The 8953-nt window shown below is 41.1% G+C and overlaps 1 protein-coding gene across 1 annotated transcript in view; it reads left to right on the top strand.

The window, feature by feature from the left end:
- Nucleotides 1–411: 411 nt before the first annotated feature.
- The window catches only part of CHRNA2 (cholinergic receptor nicotinic alpha 2 subunit), a 137864-nt gene continuing 129322 nt past the window's right edge, over nucleotides 412–8953 (top strand). Inside the window, exon 1 of the mRNA XM_040348143.1 lies at nucleotides 412–557. The gene's annotated coding sequence lies outside the window, so the exon portion shown is untranslated. The remainder of the gene's footprint in view (nucleotides 558–8953) is intronic.

Raw genomic sequence — 8953 nt, 5'->3', positions numbered from 1 at the left:
GGCCCAATCTTGCCCCGTGCCCAGCAAATTGGATTTATTCTACATCCTTTGTTCTACTATGCCAGAGTAAGCTTTCACTTTTCAATGTATCCCAATCATCTGCACTGGTAATTCAGCTTCTCCTCCATTCAGGACCGTCATGGGTTAACAAGCACCATGGGCAGAGGACTCCCCCCCCCCCCCCCACCTCATCACCCCCCCCCCCCCTTGCCTTCCTTGTAGAGCAAGCCTGTGACAGGTTGAAGCATTCCCCTCTCACTCCTCCTCCTCCTCCTCCATCCATGGTCAGGTCTGGAGATGTTTCCTGCAGCCTCCGCAAGTACCACCAACTGCCTGAAAGCCTCAGCACCCCATCAGGTACCATCAGCTTCTGCCTGGAGGACACAAGAGCCACCAAGTCCCCCAAGTCCCCCAAGTCCCCTCTCCAGGACCCCCTCCAAACACTTTGCCTTTGGGACACCCTGATCCTCTTCTTTTCTTGGGGGATCCCTGGTCCTGTCCTTGGTCTGGATTTGGGATTTGAGCCGAGCGCCAACAAAACTGCATTGAAGCTGCAGGTAAGACCCCCTGATGGCCATCAGAGCTGAGATGTGACAGTTGGGTTGGCAGTTCCCTGGAGCAGGTCTCCTAAATGGCAAGTTGTGGGGAGGCTCATTATCTGCTAGATGTGTGGAGGATCTACAGATGTGTGGGGATCTACAGATGTGTGGGGGATCTTTAGATGTGTAGAGGATCTATAGATGTGTGGGGGATCTACAGATGTGTGGAGGATCTATAGACTTGTGGGGGATTTACAGGTGTGTGGAGGATCTATAGATGTGTGGGGGATCTGCAGATGTGTGGGGGATTTACAGGTGTGTGGAGGATCTATAGATGTGTGGGGGATCTATAGATGTGTGGAGGATCTATAGGCGTGAGGAGAATCTATAGATGTGTGGAGGGTCTATAGATGTGTTGGGGGATCTTTAGATGTGTAGAGGATCTATAGATGTGTGGGGGATCTGCAGATGTGTGGGGGATTTACAGGTGTGTGGGGGATCTATAGATGTGTGGAGGATATATAGGTGTGAGGAGGATCTATAGATGTGATGAGGATCTATAGATGTGCGGGGGGATCTATAGATGTGCGGGGCGATCTATAGATGTGTGGGGATGATCTATAGATGTGTGGAGGATCTATAGATGTGCAGGGGGATCTATAAATGTGAGGAGGATCTATAGATGTGCGGGGAGATCTATAGATGTGCGGGGGATCTATAGATGTGCGGGGGGATATATAGATGTGAGGAGGATCTATAGATGTGTGGGGGGATCTATAGATGTGTGGGGGATTTACAGGTGTGTGGAGGATCTATAGATGTGTGGGGGGATCTATAGATGTGTGGGATGATCTATAGATGTGCGGGGGATCTATAGATGTGTGGGGAATCTATAGATGTGTGGAGGGTCTATAGATGTGTGGGGAATCTATAGATGTGCGGGGGGATCTATAGATGTGCGGGGGGATCTATAGATGTGCGGGGGATCTATAGATGTGTGGGGGGATCTATAGATGTGTGGGGGGATCTATAGATGTGTGGAGGATCTATAGGCTGAGGCTGGGCTGTAATCTTCTGTATAAATCCCTCTCTATAACAGCTGTGGGCTTGTTTGAAGCTGCCTGACAATCAGGGACTAGAAGACATGAACGCTTTACAGACATTTCTTCTCTAATATCTCTGGAAAGTAATAGATCTATGGAAATGTCGGGGGTCTTCTTCTTCTATGGAGCGGATCCGTCACATAGGAAGCCGCTGTTGGAAACATTGAAACAAAGTAGACATTGCTTTTCCTTTTCCCATTTATGCAGCCAGGAAAGTTACAGCAAAGGGGGCGTGTCGGGTGCCATTGCCTTGAAAATACTTCTTTCCTGGCTGACAAGCCAAGTCACTGGCTGTCCTCAGAAGCACTCAGAGATGTGACGGCACACCGACTCTTATCCTTTATTCCATGTCTTTATATAGTGCTGAAGATGTACGCAGCACTTTACATACAGGGCACATGACGTTTGCACAACATCAGTATTCCTGGCGGAAACCCCTTTGCGTTTATTTGGCGCGCAGTTGCGTAAAATAAATTCGAACTCCCAGAATGCAATTCTAATCTCTTCAAATTAAACATCGCACGTGCGTACGCGTGTATTTGCGCGCATACGCATTCACCTGCATATAATACTGCCCGCCAACGCATATATATATATTTTTTTTTACTGAACTATAAGCATGGCATGTGTGCGGGCATCATAGGTGTGCACCCCCCAGCTCATTAGGGTGTGTGCTCAAAGTGTGTGTGTATATATATGTAAAATATTTAGTTAGAATATATATATATATATATATATATATATAGATTTATTTAATATATATTTATTTAATAGATTTATGTGTGTGTGTGTATGTGTGTATATAAACATATAAATAAATATAATTTTTATAGAGAGATTAAATCAATATATATTAAATCAATATATATTAAATCAATATATATATTAAATAAATAAATATATATATATATATATATATATATATATATATATATATATATATATATATATATATATATATATATATATATATATATATATATATATATATATATATATATATATATTAAATAAATATACATTAAATAAATATATATTAAATAAATATATATTAAATAAATAAATAAAATATAAAATAAATAAAATATAATATATATATATATATATATATATATATATATTAAATAAATATATATTAAATAAATATATATTAAATAAATATATATTAAATAAATAAATAAAATATAAAATATAAAATAAATAAAATATAAAATATATATATATATATATATATATATATATATATATATATATATATATATATATATATATATATATATATATATAAATAACATATTTGATATATACATACATACATACATACATTATACATACATATAATTTTTTTTAAAAAAAGGTCTTAAAACATGGAATGTGTCAGTAGAGCAGAGGACTTCGACAGTAGGGCAGTGTCAGGAAGGCAGAGATTGGCGTCAGTAGTTTATTTACATTTTTTTAATTCTTTTTTTGCAATTTTATTTTATTCGCCAGTATAGCAGTGGACTTTGACAGCAGGGCAGAGGTTGGGGTCAGGAGGGCAAGAGATTGGTGTCAGTAGTTTATTTAAATTTTTAAAATTATTTTTTTTTTTACAATTTTATTTTATTTGCCAGTATAGCAGTGGATGGTGTCAGGGAGGCAGAGATTGGTGTCAGTAGTTTTATTTGTATTATTTTTTATTTTTTATTTTTTTTTTTTACAATTTTATTTTGTTTGTCAGTAGAGCAGTGGACTTTTTACAGTAGGGCAGTGGATGGTGTCAGAAAGGTAAAGAAGGGTGTCAGTAGTTTATTTGTATTATTTTATTTTCTTAATTTTTACAATTGTATTTTATTTTGCCAGTAGAGCAGTGAACTTTGACAGTAGGGCAGAGGAAGGTGTTAGTAGTTTATTTCTATTATTTTATTTATTTAATTTTATTTTTATAATAATTGCATTTTATTTGCCAGTAGAGCAGTGGATGGTGTCAGGGAGGCAGAGATTGGTGTTAGTAGTTTATTTTTATTATTTTATTTTATTTTTTTATAATTGCATTTTATTTGCCAGTAGAGTAGTGGGTGGTGTCAGGGAGGTATTAGTAGTTTATTTTTATTTTTTTTACAATTTTATTTTATTTGCCAGTAGTGCAGTTGATGGTGTCAGTGAGGCAGAGATTGGTGTTAGTAGTTAATTTTTTATTTTTTTTTTGTATTTTTTTTTTCAATTTTATTTTATTTGCCAGTATAGCAGTGGACTTTAACAGTAGGGCAGAGGAAGCTGTCAGGAGGATTTTATTTTATTTGCCAGTAGAGCAGTGGATGGTGTCAGGGAGGCAGAGATTGGTGTTAGTAGTTTATTTTTATTATTTTATATTATTTTTTTTATAATTGCATTTTATTTGCCAGTAGAGCAGTGGATGGTGTCCGGGAGGCAGAGATTGGTGTTGGTAGTTTATTTTTATTATTATTATTTTTTTTTTTTTTTATAATTGCATTTTATTTGCCAGTATTTGGTGTTAGTAGTTAATTTTTTTTTTGTATATTTTTTTTACAATTTAATTTAATTTGCCAGTATAGCAGTGGACTTTGATAGTAGAGCAGTGGATAGTGTCAGGGAGGCAGAGATTGGTATTAGTAGTTTATTTTTATTATTTCTATTTTTATTGTTTTATTTTTTTACAATTTTATTTTATTTTCCAGTAGAGCAGAGGACTTTGACAGTAGGGCAGAGGGCGATGTAAGGAAGGCAGAGATTGGTGTCAGTAGTTTATTTTTATTATTTAATTTTTTAATTGTTTTATTTTTTATTTGCCAGTAGAGCAGTGGACTTGACAGTAGGGCAGAGGGGCGGTGTAAGGAAGGCAGAGATTGGTGTCAGTAGTTTGTAAAAAAAAAAAATATTAAACAAAATAATAAAAATAAACTTCTGACACCAATCTATTGCCTTCCTGACACCGCCCTCTGCCATACCGTCAAGTCCACTGCTCTACTGGCAAATAAAATAAAATTGTAAAAAAAAATAAAAAATCATTAAAAAAAACTACTGACACCAATCTTTGCCTTCCTGATATCATCCTCTGCCCCACTGTCATAGTCCACTGTTGTAATGGCAAATAAAATTGTAAAAAAAAAAAAACAGTGGACTTTAACAGTGGGGCAGAGGACTGTGTCAGGAAAGCAGAGATTGGTGGCATAAGTTTATTTTTATTTATTAATTTTTTTATATTTTTTTACAATTTTATTTTATTTTACAATTTTTTTTTTATTTTACATTTTACAATTTTATTTTATTTGCCAGTAAAGCAGTGTACTTTGGCAGTAGGGCAGAGGACGGTGTCAGAAAGGCAGAAATTTGTGTTAGTAGTTTTTTTAATTTTTATTATTATTATTTTTTCCATTTTTTTTTCTTTGGCAGTAGAGCAGTGGACTTGAAAGTAGGGCAGAGGACGTGTCAGGAAGGCAGTGTTTGGTGTCAGTAGTTTATTTTTATTATTTATTTTTTTACAATTTTATTTTATTTGCCAGTACAGCAGTGGAATTGACACTAGGGCAGAGGACGGTGTCAGGAAGGCAGAGATTTGTGTTTATAGTTTATTTCTATTTTTTTAACAATTTTATTTTATTTGCAAGTAGAGCAGTGGACTTTGACAGTAGGGCAGAGGAAGGTGTCAGGAATACATAGATTGGTGTCAGTAGTTTTTTTTTTTTTAACAATTTTATTTGCAAGTAGAGCAGTGGACAGTGTCAGGGAGGCATAGATTGGTGTCAGTAGTTTACTTTTATTATTATTATTATTATTATTATTATTTTTTACAATTGTATTTGCCAGTAGAGCAGAGGACTTTGATAGTTATGGCTGTGTCAGGGAGGCAGAGATTGGTGTCAGTAGTTTATTTTTATTATTTTCATCTTTTTAATAATTTTTTTTTACAATTTTATTGTATTTGCCAGTAGAGCAGTAGATTTTGACAGTAGGACTGAGGATGGTGTCAGGGAGGCAGAGATTAGTGTAGTAGATAGTTTTTAATTATTTTTTTTTTTTAATTACATTTTATTTGCCAGTAGAGCATTGGACTTGACAGTAGGGCAGAGGATGGTGTCAGGAAGGCAGAGATTGGTGTTAGTAGATCATTTTTTAATTGTATTTATTTTTTATTATTTTTTTTAAATTACATTTTATTTGCCAGTAGAGCATTGGACATATTTTTTATTTATTATTATTTGTTATTATTTTCTTACAATTTTCTAAAACAAAAAAACATTTACTATAAAAAAAATATTTTTAATTTAAAAAAAAAAAAAAAATTGAATTAAAAAAAAAAATTTTTTATTTTTTTTTTGGTCGCTTTTGTGAAATATCAGGGGGTCTAAACCCCTAAAGTTTTACTTTTGAGACCGAAGGAAGGGACTGAGGGCAGAGATTCCCCAGTCCCTTTCTCTGCAGCCAGGCAGCAGGGGGAATCTGTGCCGCACGGGGTGATTAGGGTGTGCCCAGGAACATCTGGCACACCCCCCGTGCACACGCCTTTCACAGGCACATTGAAAACAATGGTTTGCATTCTCCTTGGGCAAAATGGCCAGTCAGTGCTGTATTGTGGGAGGCAGGGCTGGGACAAGGAAGGGGGAGGCAGGAGGGGAAGCTGCCCTGGGCACAATGGCCAGTCAGTGCTGTATTTTGGGAGGCAAGCCTGGGACAAGGAAGGGGGGGCAGGAGGAGCGGCTGCCCTGGGCATATTGGCCAGTCAGTGCTGTATTGTGGGAGGCAGGACTGGAACAAGGAAGGGGGGGGGCAGGAGGGGAAGCTGCCCTTGTGCACAATGGCCAGTCAGTGCTGTATTGTGGGAGGCAGGGCTGAGACAAGAGAGGGGGGGCAGGAGGAGAGGCTGCCCTGGGCACAATGGCCAGTCAGTGCTGTATTGTGGGAGGCAGGGCTGTGACAAGGAAGGGGGAGCAGGAGGGCCGGCTGCTCTGGGGAGGCAGGGCTGAGACAAGAGAGGGGGGCAGGAGGGGCGGCTGCCCTTGTGCACAATGGCCAGTCAGTGCTGTATTGTGGGAGGCAGGGCTGGGACAAGGAAGGGGGAGGCAGGATGGGCGGCTGCCCTGGGCATAATGGCCAGTCAGTGCTGTATTGTGGGAGGCAGGACTGGGACAAGGAAGGGGCGGCTTCCCTTGTGCACAATGGCCAGTCAGTGCTGTATTGTGGGTGACAGGGCTGAGACAAGAGAGGGGGCAGGAGGGGAGGCTGCCCTGGGCACAATGGCCAGTCAGTGCTATATTGAGGGAGGCAGGGCTGTGACAAGGAAGGGGGAGGCAGGAGAGCCGGCTGCTCTGGGGAGGCAGGGCTGAGACAAGAGAGGGGGGCAGGAGGGGAGGCTGCCCTGGGCACAATGGCCAGTCAGTGCTGTATTGTGGGAGACAGGGCTGTGACAAGGAAGGGGGAGGCAGGAGAGCCGGCTGCTCTGGGCACAATGGTCAATCAGTACTGTATTGTGGGAGGCAGGGCTGGGACAAGAGGGAGCAGGGGTGGGGGGTGGCTGTCCTGGGAACAATGGTCATTCAGTGCTGTATTGTGGGAGGCAGAGCTGGGACAAGGGGGGCAGGAGGGGCGGCTGCCCTGGGCACAATGGCCAGTCAATGCTGTATTGTGGAATGCAGGGCAGGGACAAGGCGGCTGGGCAGAAGGGGTGGCTGTCCAGGGCACAATGGCCAGTCAGTGCTGTATTGTGGGTGGCAAGGCTGGGACGGGGGGGGGGGGGGGGGCAGGAGGGGAAGCTGCCCTGGGCACATTGGCCAGTCAGTGCTGTATTTTGGGAGGCAGGGCTGGGACAAGGGGAAGGGAGGAGGGTCGGCTGCCCTGGGCACAATGGTTTATTGCAGGGATGGGGGAGGCGCCCTGACCCTAACCCTAGGGGAAGGGGGCATCTTTCCCCCGGGCACTGGATGACCTTGTCCCAACACTGGTGGGAGGACTTTCAGATCTTGAAGTACCAGGCTTTGGTTTAATGAGGATAGGCACAGTATATATATTTCCTTTAAATGGCATCCCACTAAGATACGGGCGCCTCCAATAAACTTTGCATTGGTGGTCTGCACTTCAGGTCCTAGATTTCAGAAATCTGGAAACATTTTGTACATTTCTGAAAATGTCCCTAGCTTTATATTTTGGATCGTCCCCTAAACTCCCAAACACACCCAGCATGTACACTGGAAAATAGATATAAAGCCCAGTTCAATGGGGGGGGGGGGGGATAATCGGTACAGTGTCCTCGGGATTTATGGTATATCTCTGGGTCTAACTCATTATGGGGTGTGTCAGACCTCTGCAGAGAGACCACTGCTTCCACCCAGAGAGCAAGGAACCTCCTCTCTCAGCAGCATGCTGCCAGTGGACAGTCTTTTCTACTCCAGCTGTGACGGCTTTGTACATTTAGAGAACTGTAGGACTTTGCACACCATCTGGTCTTACTGGAGTGTGTTTAAATTATTTAAACTGAAGGTTTATTTGGCCTTCAAACTAAGTTCTGGTGATATCAGCTATCAAGATAGGATACATTTCATCATTCATAACATTGTGCTTCTTAGAATACATTTCCCCAGACCAGAGGCGGCTCTCTAATTAGGCAAATTAGTCGGTCGCCTTAGGCCTCGCACACACAGGGGCCTCGCGGCCGCCTAGTTTCCCTTATTACAGAGTCACCTCTTCTAGCAGCAGGAGCCTGATCCATCCAACCATCCATTCAGTCCCTCCTGCCTCCAAGTGAGTACACTGATGTAGGGGTGCCCTTCCTTCACTTCTTCCTTCCTTTCTTTCATCCTTCTTTCTTTCTCTTTTTCCCTTCATCTTTCTGTCTTTCTTTCTCCCTCATGGGTGTGAGTGGGGCCTCATGTCTAGGTTTTGCCTAAGGCCTCCCAAAGCCAGAGCCGCCTCTGCCCCAGACCCTCCTGTGGTCTCACACTGATGATCAGGTACTGTCAGGATCTCACCAGGACATTGCCGAGGAAGGAGATACTTCCAGGTAGATGAAGTTTTTCCTGCAAGCAAATGGCAGGGCGTCCAACTGTTCTGAGATTTCACTTCTACAATTAGTAATTATGTCGTCACTATTTAAATACAGTCTTCAGAATGACGGATCTCTTCTCTGGCTTCCTCAGGACACTTCAGAAAGTTGGATTGGAGCCGATGTAATGTTCAGCAAAGTCTATTTCCTGATATGTAATACACAAGCCCATATCTTCTATCATCTATATATAGATTTATATATGGAAATATTATCTGTCTATCTGTCTGTCTGTCTGTCTGTCTGTCTGTCTGTCTGTCTGTCTGTCTATCTAT

Source organism: Rana temporaria, chromosome 4 (assembly GCF_905171775.1).
Source record: "Rana temporaria chromosome 4, aRanTem1.1, whole genome shotgun sequence".
NCBI classification, from domain to species: Eukaryota; Metazoa; Chordata; class Amphibia; order Anura; family Ranidae; genus Rana; species Rana temporaria.
Note: the sequence above shows the minus strand (reverse complement) of the source record. Positions and strands in the feature narration are given on the sequence as shown.